Raw genomic sequence first — 15,455 nt, 5'->3', positions numbered from 1 at the left:
CAGCGATACTCCAGATTTGCACCAGGACTAAATTCACATTAGGCAGCCACAACCCCAACTGCCAGGGTTTGAGCAGAGACCTGAAGGGGGAACCAAGGCTCTGAAAGCTGTAACTCTAATGGCCTGAAATTAGCTTGTTCGGGGTTTATGGGATCCACCTCGTAAGCCGTGAGGGCTGTGTTCAACTCACAGCCAAGAGGGGATCCAGCTGCAGGTAACAGGAGATGTTTTGGGAAACATCCTCCCCTGGACATCCATCCCACTGCAGGGCGAGTGGTGAGAAAGGCTCAAAATGGACCCAGCAGGGAGGCACTTTTCCAGCCTGAATCCTCACCTGGGCAAGCCAGGCTATTTAGGAACAGGATTTAGGTCTTGCAGCATCAATGGGACCTAAGTAGATGCTCCAGCGAACCCTTAAATCTAAACCTACCACAGAGTCTGCTTGATGAATTCCTGAACATTTTCCACTGGAATAATCAGAAGATCACACATTTTCTAAATATTGCATGAGTTGGCTAGTTGCTTGAATTTCAAATTTGGGGGCAAAGATCTATGTTATTATCCACAAATTCCCAAATTATTAAAGAGCATTTTTCACACTCTCATTCTTATTTACTGATTTCCTATTTAATAGATATAAAGAACATTAACTGGCATTTGTTTTCAGTCAAATGCTGAAATACTGCTTTTTTTTTTTTCCTCAGAAGAAAAATCAAGTCACAACTGTTTATGTTTGATGGGACATACAATGGGGCACCGTGATGTTCTCACATCAGGGCATCCAGCTGAAGCTGCTGGACTTTGGCTCATCGGTGCGATCCCAAACCAGAACACAGAGCTGCAGCACCTTGATTGCCCCCATCAGATCTTCCGCTAGCAAACCTGAGATGTTCATGGGCAAAATCTAAGTTTGCACAGAAATTTCCTTCTCCTTCAATTAAAAAAAAAAAAAAAAGGGACAAAAATCAACGTGCTCTACTCATGATGCACAATGGACAACAGTCAGAACCATGGCCAAAAGGTAAGGGACAAAGCAATGTTTCCTCCCAGCCAAGAAGGATGAGGAGAGGCTCTTACCCCTCCTAAAACACCAGCAATAGAGGAAACTGCAGCTCCTTCACGCTCCAAAGCCTGGATTCTCCTCAGCCATCCAGCAGCAACACATTAATTACATATATATATATATATATATATCCAAGAACGACCTGGTAACTGCAAAAAAAGTAACTACATAATTATACTTAACTACTGCTTTTGTTGGACTCGTTCTGTAATTACAAAGTAGTGTCTAAGGAAAACCAGCCCACTGGCTTTGCCACGAGGAATTAATGCCGGTTACCAACATGACGGTTCCGCAGTGCCAACGCTAACATTGGCACCCAACCGTGTTATTCATCTACGGGTTGTGGCTCCCTGATAATGAGTGCTCTGCCTCACATTACACGTCCACAAGCATGAGAAACAAATTGCATCAAAAAGCCAACTGAAAGGAAAACACGAGGAGCATATACCCATCACGCGTTACAGTTCCTCTCCCTTGATGTCTGGTTTTGGCAAAGGGTCCGAGCTGGCTCAGCTCTTGCTCTGCAGGGCAGGTTTGGGGATGAGGAGCTCTGCCACCCATGGGTGTCAGGTACACTTTGCTTTCCCCATCCTTTGGAAGTGATTTTCTTACCATTGCTCCTCTCCAGGCACTGCCTGACCACAGAGCTGCAGTGATCCTGGGTGCCACAAGAGCTGGAGCAAGAGTCCACTGATAATAATAACACCTTCAGTATAACATAGCAGCAGGATTTAATTCATGGCACATTTTTTACCTTTACAACACAGATCTCAGCTTTAATAATTCTCCGTGTCATTTTTCATCCCTGTATCTCAAGCCGTTGCCCAAGCGGCTGCTGGCGGGTTTGGTGCCACGTCCAAATCCCTCTTCATCTAATTCACTTTTGTAGTAGGGAAACAGCTGCCTCCGTGGGGTCAGTTCTTTGTCATGGGACTATCTGCCTTAGTGATCTCTTCCATCTGACCCACAGAAAACACAGACCGTGGTTATTTACAACATTAGAAATTATGAGGTAGCTCATGGGTCACTTGCCCCCAGTTTGTGGCACAGAAAACACAAGCAAAAGCTACTTTGTGTTCACATTGGTTCTGCTTTTGCATGTTAAAAACACCACCAGGAAGTTATATTTAACACTGTGTTATTTTGTCAAGCTAGAAGAAGGGCAAAAAATAGTTACGATGGATTTGTGAAATCTAAAACATGTTTAAAATGGGACTAGAAACTACAGCTGGAGGGTCAGCCTTTCCACTCTTTCCCAGCATGTTTAGCGTGGTGATTCACATCTCCTCTCACCGGGCAACCACCATGGTCATGAGGCCAGGACAAAGTAGCAGGTGAGTACAGGAGCACCAGGGCCACTGGTGGTCCCAAAGGTACTGGTTTGGCACTAGTGAGAAACTGATATTGGTCTCTGGCCCCAGTTATTGTAGTACCAGGACCCACCTGCACTAAACAAAAGTTCCACTGGTGAACCCCAGCCAGCTCCAGCTGAAACTTCTTGGCCCTTAAAAACAAAGTAAGACTCACTAGTCTAATTTAGATACATCAATCAGACATGTAGGCTTCATATCATTAAAAGGTGCTAAAGGCAGCCTGCAGGCATCCTCCACCCAAACCTCTTTCATATCCTACCTTGATGCTGGTGGGAATGAGGGTTCCACAATCTCTCCTGTCTTTGCCAGCTGTGCCAGCATTTTCATGAGCACGATAAGAAGTTATGTGCAACTCAGTTCTGGACCATTTTATTTCAAATCTGGAACAACAACAACAAAAAAATCAAAACAAAAGGGATCTTCAAATACTAAAATAACACCTTCTTTGCTTCAGCTGAGGCAGCTTCTGGCCATCACTGCCTCTTGCCATGACACAGAGGTTCCATCTTCTGAGTCACCAAGCGGAGGGCATCCACCTCAGAGACATCCCACAACTTGAGAGTGCACTTCTATTTCAGGTTAGAACTATGGATTTAACTGTATCCCATCATGTACCGTACTTGATTCTTCAACACCCAATCTCTTCCTTATTTCAGCATCCCCACATTTTTCATTTTCTTTTCCCATCACATATTCACCAGGTGCTGTACAAACAAGTGTAGATTTAAAGTGTCCCCATAACATTTCACTTATTCTGTGACTTAATAATAAAAAGAGCACTGAATAGAAAGGCTAGAGTTCAATTTCTGGGCTCTATTGCCATTTGCAAGCTGCACTCTCCCACAGCTCCTCGCTTGAAATACAGCCACCCATTCAGCTTTACGCTAGCTCTGGAGCAATAAAACTGCACTTTGCCAGAAGAATTTTAAATTGTTCTATACCAATGCAGAGATCTTTAAAAAACAAATTTAAAGATGTTAAAAGTGAGGATGGAAGTGAAACTTTTGGATTTTACGCAGTGGGTCTGCAAATTCTCAATCTTTACAAAGAAAATTTTCATTTGTTTTCAGAACTGAAAGGGGACATTTTTTTGGATGAAGATTTTTATTTTATTTGCCTAAAGGCCCCAGAAATGTAAAACCTGGTAAAAGAGAGTGCTCATTGTAGGCGACAGGCAGCAGGATGCGACCCTCTGCTCTGCACCAAGGGGAACAACATGAGGTCCATGCATCTCACTGGACAAAGGAGGTTTATTATCTGAAAGGTGTCACAGTGCAATGCACATGGCATGGAAGGGGCACCTCTGGTGTCCCACTGCCTGTGGCTTGTCACTTCTCTGCCAGGTGCCTGTTTTATTCTGTGTTTTGTCTGCCTGGGATTGCGAGTCCCTGGAGGAGAGCCCACTTCTGCACAGTGCAGAGCACCGCAGAGGCCTCCCTGCACCTGGGTTTCTAGGAGCGAAATTAAGTAATTACAAATTGTTACTCTCATTTTTTTAGCAATTTCGTGCTGAAGTTCTGCTTTTAGTCAAAGCTAAAGGTCAATGATTAATTCAAAACTTGTATTTTCCCCAAAACTGTGGGATGGGGAAATAATGCTGAGGCAGTGAGCCCAATTCTGCTTCCCATTATACCTTTGTAACCTGAAATAGCTCACTCCATTTGCATCAAGCCTCTGCCTTCTGATTTCTTCTGGCCTTTTCCAGGGTGTTTACAGGGGCTGTGGCTGAAGCACTGGCTTTCTGTGGATCCCAGGCCCTGCCAAGGACCCATGCATGCATCACCCTCCCTCACGGACCAGCTGAACTGGACACCAGCACTCACAGCCCTGGAAGCATCTTCTCTGGGATTCAAACTCACCTGAAATCCTTTCGCCGCAACTGATGATGTATTATATCAGATGATATGGTGATTTAGATCTCGTCGGGTGGAGGCACTGGAGACAGAGCTACCTGTGAGAGACCACATACATTTTAGTGGAGTACAGATTTTACAATCCATTATAATCACCATTGTATTTTTATCATTAATGTGTCTTGAAAAATAAGATGTTTAGCTAAGCTTACTAATTCCTTGAAACTCAAATCATTTAAGCTGTCTAACCTTGTTCAGGATAATTATTTCTATCCATTATCCATCATGCTAAAAAATGACAGCTCTGGGACAAGGAGGCTTTTCAAGCAAATGTTTTAAGACAGTGTTTTAGGTTGCAGGCACTGGCAAATGTTAATTAAATTAGATAAACAATGACTCAGAGTAGCTGTGCTATACTGGAAAGAAAGATGGGAGGTAATGGGGGAAGGAGTTCAGCAGCTCAAAGGTCGAAGCAACTTCTTTGGAACCAAGAATATGTCCCTTGAGTAAACACCTTGCCTGAATTCAACAGGATCAAAAGAACTGGTGTCCTTTTGCTTTTACGCCTCCAGACAGCATTTGCATGGGTTTGCTGAGCGTGTCTCTGCGTGGCACGTGGTGCATCTTACCTGTCCAAGCCATCCTCCAAGACTAACTGCCACCCTTGCCACACAATCACAGGAGGACCACGGTTCTCGGTCAGCATCTCCTTCCTCAGGCAAGGTCAGTCCTGAAACTGCTCATCCAGGCTGAGTGTTGAATCATCCCATTTGGTGGAACTTGTCGACTGTACTGAATTAAGTAGCTACAAGAGCAAGGTTCCCAAAATGACCTCCAGGTCTGGAAATGCATTTCCTGACAGATGGATGTGCCACAGTTATCCTTAATCTGTGCAACAACACAGATGAATATTACTTATTAATACTTAATACAACAGTTCTTATCATCCTGTGCAACTGCTCTTACAGCATATAATAACATTTTGAAAATAAAAACATTTAAGATTTCCTACTGAGGACTTCTTAGACTAAAGATCCTGAATCAAATACCTGGTTTTGAGTTTTCCACCTACCCAAACAGAGGAGGCTTAGGATGAGAGATCGGGCTGGGAAAGTGCGTGACTTGCTGCAGTGAAGGGGTTCCTGGCATCCTGGGCTGACCCTCTCTGAGGTCCTGCAGGGTGGTGGGGCTGAGAAGGAAGAGAGAAGAAAGTCATGCTGCACTCTTGAAGCAACTTGTTTTAAATGGGGAATACAGGCCACCTAGAGAAATTTATAAATGTCATTCTTTTCCAGCTTTTAGCTCAAGGCAGAGGCTCTTATGTTTGCTCTAGAAGTCCCAGGGTCCCTTACTGCTGCCTCTTCCCCAGGTGTAGCAGGAGCTGATGGACCCTGCACTCTGCTGGCTCAAGGACCATCACCTACCCGTGATAGTATGCACATCTGGTGCCTACAAAGAATAAATAACCAACACCAACTCTTGCTGTGGCTGGGGAGCAAAGGCCTCGCAGTGAGTAACAAGCCATCGGTGAGCAAGCCAGCCAGCTACTGGTCTCCCAAATGAAACACAGAACTGCTCAACTATTCTAATTCCCGTACATCTCAGGTCATGTTCCTTCAAGCGTTCAGCTGACTCGCATTTCTTTCTGGAAGCAGCGGTACTGCAGTCTCTCATCAAGCATGGTCCCTGATGAAGGACCTGTGGTGCCCTCACCCTCGGCATCCCCACAATTCAGCCAACGGTTGGGTTTTATACTATGGAGATACTGATCTGTCCAAACTTTCTTCACCTACTCTGATCATTTCAGCTCCTTGGGGACACACACCTCCATGCCACTGTCCAAGTAATTAGTTGCTTCACTGGCTGCATTCTGAAATTCTTCAGTGATGGGTCCCCGTCTGACATCTTATGACAACTGAGTAGTAAAGTAGGGCACGAGTTTAAGAAATATGTAATTTGGACACCACTTACTATTAACTGTTTGCATGCCTTTTGTTTGTTTTTTTTTGCTTTAAAGAAATTGTTTCCCTTCAATGTAAATACCGAAGGATGAGAAAAAGTTTGCAAACTGGCAACTTTACAAAGCAATATGCAGTAAATCTTAAGATTCCTTCAAATAACAAGCCCTGAAGAGGCAATAAGGTAATATATGTCCTTACTGCAATGCTATATATTACAGAAGTCTAAATATGAAGCCAACATCCAAAATTGCTAGTCTGTCCCATGGTCTTGGGCCAGAACCATACGCAAGCTAATTAATTAATTAGAATTAAGTCAAAACAACCTCTCTTCACCCCATGTTCCCCCTGCCAACAGAGCCGAAAAGAAACAATAAATAAAACTTGAAGGTTTAAACACAACAAAGACTCCTCTGCAGGTTTAAAAGGATGTCAGCAAGATACAGCACCACAGTGGTTAAATGTCGTTGAAGATTTGACTGCCTTTGGTCTGGGATTTGCTCTCGCTTGAGAGCTGGTCAAACCAATCTTTCCAAAACACTGACTTCTGAACTTTTGCCAGAGGTGCCTCTCTCCGGTGACCAGGCAGGCGACATGTTAAACCTGTCAGTTCAGAATAAGCAGAAAACTCTGCACCCGCCGTGGGGAGGGCATTTAAAGGCACAGGGTTTCCTTTGGTGGGTGAGATGCAGGGCTTGAATAGGTACCATGAGGCTTACAAGCATTTGAGGAGAGCACCAAAGTGCTGCTGTGATTGCCAGTAGGCTGGTATTCATCCCACTGGGGTGGAGAGCGCTCCCCTCGCTTTAAAATCTGTCCTTTCTAAAGAACAGAGCTCTACTCTTGCAGGATGATGCACAATCTCGTTTCAGCAAAGTCTAAAAGATAAAGGGGGAGAAAGAATAAAAACTAAGTTGCTTCCAAAAGGAAATAAGAGACAAAACCTTACAGTTTCTGTGTTCGTGCACAGGCCACCCCAGCTAAGGTTTCAGGTACTTTGTGATCTAAACCACTCCTGACCACACGTTCAGCCTTCCTGATAATTTTGAGGGCCCTGCAACCATTGGCAATACAGGTTGTGGTCACATTACTGCAGTGGTCACTTTAGAATTTTATAAGAGACAAGCAGTCAACAAGACCCACCAACAATCCTGATTTTAGCACCAGGGTTTGGAACAAGAGTCACAAGCAACTGGTGCTTCTCTTGAACAAAACAGTCCTGGTGTAACAGAGCAAAGGAGTGGTTTTTTGCTCCTTCAGACAACCACCTCTAAAGAAGTTCCCTCTACATACATTAGTAAACTAATATTCACCATGAAACTCTGCTGTCTGATCAGAAGCCGAATGCTGCTTCTGCTGTAACTTATGGCCTAGCCCAGCACAAACTGGACTCACAGCAGACACAGAGCTGAAACAACTCTGCTGCCACCAATCCAAGCTCTTCTCCCATCAACAGAAAGGAAGATGATCCACTCTCATACTCCCAGGTCTCTGTATTTATACACTACTTATATTGAGCACTGTCATCTCACCTGCGAGGAGCAGCATGAGTCCAGAGCAAAGTCTGAGCCTGTATCTTTACCCTGAGGTACAAAATCAGCCATGACTTACCTTCAGCTCTTTCAATATGTATATATCATACAACTCAAGGTAAGCGGTCTCAGTGCTGGCAAGGCACAGAAAACAAACATCTCTATTTTTCACCATATGCCGTCATGCCAATACCAGATTGAGGTCCCAATGCTGAGTCAAGATAACGTGAGAGATACACAACAGGTAGGTAAAGCTGAACCCAAGTGAGACAGGAGATGCCAGTATGCAGAAGAGCAATTTTGGAAGCATTTACAGTTAAAGCACACATTCACAATTAAGGTCCTATTTAAAAAATAGGAGAAGACTCCACAAATACATTCAGCTCTCTCATAGCAGCAATTATCACTTCCAACCATCCCCAGTTGGCTGGGAGACTGCATCCCATCGTGGCAGATACTGACCTGGCCTTAGTTTTTCACACCTTGGTCACTTGGCTGTATTACAGCAAACCGATATACCTGGGCATGGAGCCTGCAACACTTAGATAACTCCAAATAGTACAAAATGTTACAAAAAACCTCCTCAGTGACACTGCCACAAATACATCACATCTATCCTCAACTGTCTGCAATAGCTTCACAATTTTAATTTGGAGACATGTTCAAGTTTTTGACCCTTTTCTTTCTGATGCTCCTTGGCCTGAAGTTGGGATATCTGAAAAAGTGTGTGAAACTATTGGATAAAAAACCATGGTCAAGAAACATTCTCTGGCACAGTAGAAGTCTTTACAACAGGAGTAAAGCTTGTCTGTGTGGAGACCGAACTTTTGCATGAGCATGGTATTAACTTGCTTAATCACAGATGATTGTGTGTGCTGTAAACAGGAGTCATCCCCCTCTCTCAGCCGAGAAATCTTGTAATTACTTGATAAATATGTAGTATAAAAATAAATAAATCAGAAAAGCTCTGCAGGGAGCCACTGAGCTCTCCTCCAGCACAAACTGGGTTGCAGGTATTGCTCTTATGGGCGTTCACAGCTTGTGCAGACCCTTACCTCATTTGAAACAGATGCAAGTAAGCAAATAAAAGAGTTACAAGCTGACAAGACAGCAAGATGAATTCAAAGGGTGTTCTCAAACTACCTGTTTGTAACTAGAGTTTGCTGAAAGTAGATTTTTTTTTCTTTTCAGATGAGTAACAACTAGATCACTATTTTTGTTTAAATGCACTCATCTTAGAAAATTCAGATCTTCCTCCTTCCAGATCTGAGGATTTTGAGCAAAGATCAGACAATCCTGTGTGTAATGTCAGGAAAACTATAGACACTAGCAAGCTGTAGGTGAATCATACAAAACCCTTCATATTTACACCTGAATTCTTGATATGCCTGAACAATGTCAGTAAAAAAGAGAAGTCTTCATCTTAGATTTCCAGCACCTGTCTGACAAAAGGAGCAGAATACTTTTTTCTGACAAGCTTGGCAGACTCATAGAGGACTCCCTTGGAGATATCATGAAGTGCAATTTTTCAAAGAAATTTGTTTTTGTGAGCTCTAAGTGTGTGTTTGGTCAGAGTTTTGGCAAACAACGCAAGCTAGTTTTGGTCCTATGTAAGCCTTTTACGTCATGCCCTAGAAACAACAACAGCTGTTAATTATTTATCAGCTGACGAACATTGGCCTGTTAATTGCAAAATATTATAAAATAGATTAGGCAAAGCTTGATACATATGCAAGCAGGGCTTTTTGTTCTGTTTTGTATGTGACTTGATTAAATAAACAATTTTAGGTCTGTTTAGTTTACAGGGACTACTTCCACCAGTGATTTAATCCCAAAAACTATAATGGCCCCACAATCTTTTGATAAGTTTGCTAAAAACTGGAAGATCTTTCAGACCTCAAACTTTTTGAGCTCCTATCATGATTCTAATCTGTCATGAAGATGAGCTCTCTAGGATCTACAGTGTATCCTGTTTTGAACCAACACAATCAGAGCTCCTTTGGAAGGGGAAGCACAAGGGTGCCTGAAGACCACAATATTTAAGAGGTTGCTCTCTCTGATCTTCTTCCAAGTCTTAGCCTTTACATGATATTCTTGTCATTCAATATTATTTGATGGTGCAGCAGAAGGCCACTCTAGATACTGACTCACCTGCATTTACAGGTCCTACTGGCTCCTTTCTTGGTCTGTTGACAGAAAAACAATGATTGGCTTCATGATTTCCAATTTTCCTAGTGCTTCCTTTGTGCCAGTGGAGTATGTTCACCCTATTGCATTGGCCCAAATATATAACAGTCTCTTCCACATACAAATAACTGTAACAGGGCAAGGAGACAATATATATGAAACATTTTTGAGAAGCTGTTACAGGGCTACCCAGTGAAGGACCTAAGAGCAGGATTTCCATATGTGTGAGCAAGGGTGGTCTCTTATCAGCACTAAAAGAATCTGCACCAGTTGCCCATGACCCATCACATTGGCCCTGTTCTCTTGTTGGCCTTCTAACATCAGCAGTTTGGGGGCTGACCAGGAGAATCTTGCTCTTACACTCTGATCTTTGATGTACAGTCTCTTCTGCTTTTTAAGAAGGAAGGAAGGTGATTTTTCATGGCAAACTCAGACATCCCAAGAGGCTGGCGCTCGTTGACTGAGATGCAGTAAGGTGGATCTTACACAGGTGCATATTTGAGTAGGCTGATTGAATTAAACGGAGTCTTGGTGATTCACAGCAGCTGAGAAGAACACTAGAGGAATGGGATGGAGAGGATTTAGGAGCTGTTTCAACTGCAAAATCCTTCAAAGTTTGGTTCACAGGCCTGCAAAGCAGAGAACAGCCTGGCAGTGTGTGCATGCAGATCAAAAACACGCCTTCGGGTGGTGAGAGACACTCCCATCAGGATTTCATCTTATTTGCTGGACTTGTGCCACTTACAAGTCACTGCATATTCCAGCAGTCAAACAGCTGGAAAGGGCACAAGACTGCGGGGTCCAACCAGCAGATTTTATTTGCTGGACCAGCTTCTCTCACTTCCATTGCATTTTAGTACTGCAACACTTTGGGTCAGCAAACTCCAAAGAAAAACTTCTAAGCCTTTCAGAAAATCATACCCATCCCAAAGAAACAAGAAAAACCCAAACCAGATGCATGCAAGCTTGGTTTTAAGAAACAGGGAAGGATGGGATCAGTGTGCTTGTGGCTTTTTACTCTAAATAGCATCAGGAGGTCCTACAGTCCCTGAATTAAAAAGGAAATATATTTTCAGTGCAGGTTGTGGGACTGAAAGTTTATACACTAAAGCACTATGCACATTTAACAATTTGAAAATGAGACAGCCCTGCACTGCACAGCCAGCCACACAGAAAATAAACAAACCCCTTGGAGTGATCCTCCTGGAAGGCTGCAGCTCCAATCCAGAGCAAGAGGAAGGTGTGACTGCAGGGAGGCTGATGGGCCTCCAGCTGGGACCGAGGGCTGGGGGAGAGCGGCCAAGCCCAGCGTGCTTGCCACAAAGCCCAGGTCAGCCCTGACTCAACAGAGCCTGCTGGAAGGGGGCCATAATTTGCAAAATCGTTTAAATGGTTAAATGGGCTACACATGTGGCACAGTGCTCCTGGATGATGAATTTACAGTGCTGTATTCTCTTTAAATAATAAATGTTGGGGTTGTTGGTTTGGTGTTTTTTTTCTTTGTGTGGTGTTTTTTTGTTTGTTTTGTTTTTGTTTTTTTACAGGGCTTGTACAGCCTTATAAAGTGTCTTCAAGTCCAGAAAATCCCCAGTTGCTCTAAATCTATCACCATCCTGACCACTGGGCTTTGGCCATCTAAACCAGAGCAGAACTGGGGCAAAAATTAAAGCATATTTATAAAAATATCCACCTTCTGAGATACCTCTAAACTCCTTCCTAACAGCATCTGATCTAAGAGGGGCTTGAAGTCCAGTTTTTATAGGTACTGCTTAGATCTCTGAATGCTCCTCATGTTCTTAATCATGTCTGCTCCAGAGAGGAGGCTATGAATAATTAACTATGCCTCCAACATTACAGTCATAGATTACGGTGGTGGTGACTTGTGGACTGCCATGCGCAGCATAAGCCATTTAGGAAACTCTGTTATCCACTTTCCCTTTATATTTGTCTTGCAATCACTTACTGCTTAAAAGGGTAAATCTTTCATAGCTTTAATTAAAGCATTTAAAATAATTTACACTGAAATTGTATGTGCTTGGGTCTGTCAAAATTGATGCTTTAATAACATGTCATCCCTTTTTTCGATTGCCCTGAAATCTGTTAAAATTACCACTAATCTAATTGGGAACAAAGTTGTCAAATGCATGCAGCTCTGACAGTTTGTCTTTCTGCAAACTGCCGACAGATTGCAAGTTACGCATGTGTTGAGCAGATGGGTAAGTTAAAAGGAACACAAAAAAAAGCAATTTATTAAATCACCTGGAACCAGCAGCTCCATTCCAAAAATAGTGAGAATGAAATATAGCAAGAGCTAGGAGAGTTGGCACTGGAATATGCCAGAAGGTACCAGTTACAAAACAAGATAAACATTTTGAGAAGCCTCAGCTGTGTTGCAGAATAATGAGGCGTTATTTAACCCGATATAGATTACCAGCAGAAATTAATTTAGGGTGCAGGGTTTTGTGAGAGTGTGTGTATGTGTTGTTGGTTTTTTTTTTTTTCTTTAAGGTTTTTTTTTTTTTTAATCCATGTGTTTTAACTCCTTCATATCTGAAAAACAAGTCCCCCATCCCTCTCCCTTGACCCCAGGCTTCCCTGCGGAGCTGCTGGACTCCCTTTGTATCCCCGTGGCAGAGACAGCGGGTGCCCTCTGCTTCAGCTTCCTCTTACACCCTTTCATGGGCATCTCCCCCAGGTTTGAGAGGGGCCAAGGTTGTAGCTTCCTCAGGGGTGACTTGGTAACTAACTTGCTTGGGCTAAGAAGCCCCATACCTGCTCAAAAATACATTTTTGGAAGGTAACGTGAAGAAGAAGGAGACAGAGATGGCACCCCGTGGGGACAGCTGGCCCGTGTGCCCTTTGTAATCCCTTCCCCGGACCTTCAGCTCACCATCCACTGGCCTTGCTGCTCTTCTGCTCCCTGCCCACCCTCCATGTCCCCCAGCTCTGTGCCCCCACACACAGGACATGGAGACAAGCTCTGCAGCCATCGGCTGGGTGCAGTCCTCCCACGTGCATCTATCTGCCCTGGGGACACACACTCAGCTGCATTTATACAGCACTGAAGAGAAAACAAGCTTCATTCTTGGTTGCTCCGTAAGCACTATTCTGTTGGGCAGCATTTATTATTAAAGAGCAAGACTAAGATTAAAAGAACAGCGCAGAAGCACTAGATAACCACGATTCACCCGCTGAGGCCACCACGGAGGCCACCAGGATAAAGATGCATGTGTGCTTCCCCAGGTTCAGTGCCAGCTCGGAGGGAGGGATGAAGGCATGAGGCTTCACAGGTGCATGTTCATTTTTGGAGGAAGGCCTGAAGTGCCTTCTCTTGGCAGCAGTGAGGGGTGTCATGGGCTGGGAGCAACGGCAGGGAGCAACTGCTGTGCCATGAGGCCCTGTGATTTTGTGCATTGCTTTGCCAAAAAAACCTGCATCAAATCCTGCCCACAGCAGCCAGATGGGCAAAAGAGAGGGAAGAGAAATAGATCCTGAGATACCACATCACCTTGAATCAACGGGATGCTCACTCGTCCCACAAAAAGAGATGAGCTCCCACAACCACAAAGTACATTAGGAAAGAGATCCTCTCAGCAACTTTATGAACTAACTTTATAAGCCACAGAGCCAATTTAAATGGCTACAGGATCATTTCAGCAAATAGAGATGCACTGATTTAAACCAGCTGACAATCTTTGGCCCGTAACACAAGGTAATAGGTACCCCTTCCCAGCGAGTAGTGAACTGGTGCCACTTCATACATCCGTACAGGGAGGAGAAAAGATCACAAAAAGAATTACAAATAGGAGGTTACAAGCAGAACTGCTTTCTTTTTTTTTTTTTTTTTTTTTTTTAAACTAAGGAATAAGCATTTTGTTGCCTTCTTTCCCATAGAAAACTCAAGAAGAAAGTCTGCCTAATTTTTTACAGTTTAAAGACTTCTTTACCTGGTGGCATACAGATGGATAAGCCACTGTCCTGCAGAAGTGATGGCATTCCTTGTGTAAAATTTAGATTTATAAGTCTCAATGAACAAGAAAGATGAAAATCTAGCCCAAGGCAACATTACTGCCATCAGGCAAAGTATGATCCTTAATGCAAGATTAAAAGGATATAACATAAACCAGCTAAGCAGCATGGTGGGCCAAGTTCCGAAATTGTCTCTGAATAGCTTAAACTGTAACTAACCCCATGAAAGCCAACAGGAAAAAAAATAAAAATCAAAGCAGAGTGAAAATACTTCAGATATTTCGTGCAAGGTTGGGTCAGCCCCTGCATTCCTGATGGGATGGAGACAAAGGTGTGATTAAACAACATTTATGCCTCCACGTCCAGACGCTGGAGCTTTGCTGATCTCTGCTTGGCTGCTTCTGCGCAGCTGGGCTGTAGCAACCAATGCAGGGAAACCACATCCCCCCCTCTCTGCCTTGTCCCGGGCTCCTTCCCCAAAGCTCCTTCACTGGCCCACATTTTCCATTTTCCTTTCACCGAAATTTAAATGGACATTTTTCTCTCCCCCCCCCCCCCCGCCCCCATATCCAAGCAGTCATCGTTTAGAGCCTGTGATTTATTTAATGGTGGTTTTAACCCCACTTAGAAATAGGCTGCTTTCATGATTTATTGATTCCTTCTTCCCCTTGTTAATTTGACTCATTTCTTAGGAAATTATTCATAGTTAATCATGGTAAGAATAAAATTAGTTATGGAGCCCACCTTGTGGCAAAGGGAGCGTAAATAACTTTTAAAGCAAATCATAAAGAAAAACATGTTAAAGCAAAAGAACACAGAAAAAAGTGAAAGCTGGAATATACATAAAATGATGATAATCCAAAGGGGGCAGTAAATGAAGCCTCTCCACTGTCACTGGTTATAGGAGGGTACAAACTTACATGCCATAGGAGCATGGCTTTTACAGCAGGCTCTCCTCAATTGAATTTGCCATATCTTCTGGGAAACACACCATTTGGAAGATAAAATCTCCCAACACTCCACCACCACTGCCACCATTCAGAAGATTAAAAAACCCCGCCAACTCTGTTGTGTGCCTTTTGTGCCCACTAGAGGAATGTAAAACCATTATATTTAAGTATCATAATGGCCAACATATGCTTTTTCTTAGAAATGACACCACCATCTGGATTAAGTTCTCCTGATCATTTCAGACAATGTTACGATTATTATTTTTTTTTTCCCCTTCAGGAGAGTGAACTGCCCAGAAAGTAACAGTCACAGATGGGGAATTTTTGCTTCTCCTTTTCCACCACTGGCACGCTTGAAAAACAATAGTAAACTCTTTATATGTACCTAAACCATTCCATTTCACTTGTTAATTGATCACAAAAGCCTAACTGGGCACCCCAATATCAAGCCTACAAGACTCCTATTGCCTTTGGCTGTACAACTTCACTATTACAGTTAGTAAAGTACATAACTGGTGCGATGATAAAACTACATCATGTTACTGTTTGCAGCAGTTTTGTCCCCACAGC

At 43.3% G+C, this 15,455-nt stretch overlaps 1 long non-coding RNA gene across 6 annotated transcripts in view; it reads right to left on the bottom strand.

Moving 5' to 3' along the window:
• The window catches only part of LOC110363298 (uncharacterized), a 63,549-nt gene that overhangs the window by 46,087 nt on the left and 2,007 nt on the right, over positions 1 to 15,455 (bottom strand). For all 6 annotated transcript variants that reach the window (XR_010474279.1, XR_010474273.1, XR_010474274.1 and 3 more), the window contains exons 4-7: positions 5,362 to 5,478; positions 4,919 to 5,177; positions 4,296 to 4,387; positions 2,696 to 2,816 (exon numbers count right to left, since the gene is read on the bottom strand). This is a non-coding gene — a long non-coding RNA (uncharacterized LOC110363298). The remainder of the gene's footprint in view (positions 1 to 2,695; positions 2,817 to 4,295; positions 4,388 to 4,918; positions 5,178 to 5,361; positions 5,479 to 15,455) is intronic.

Source organism: Columba livia, chromosome 8, assembly GCF_036013475.1.
Source record: "Columba livia isolate bColLiv1 breed racing homer chromosome 8, bColLiv1.pat.W.v2, whole genome shotgun sequence".
Taxonomy (NCBI): domain Eukaryota; kingdom Metazoa; phylum Chordata; class Aves; order Columbiformes; family Columbidae; genus Columba; species Columba livia.
Note: the sequence above shows the minus strand (reverse complement) of the source record. Positions and strands in the feature narration are given on the sequence as shown.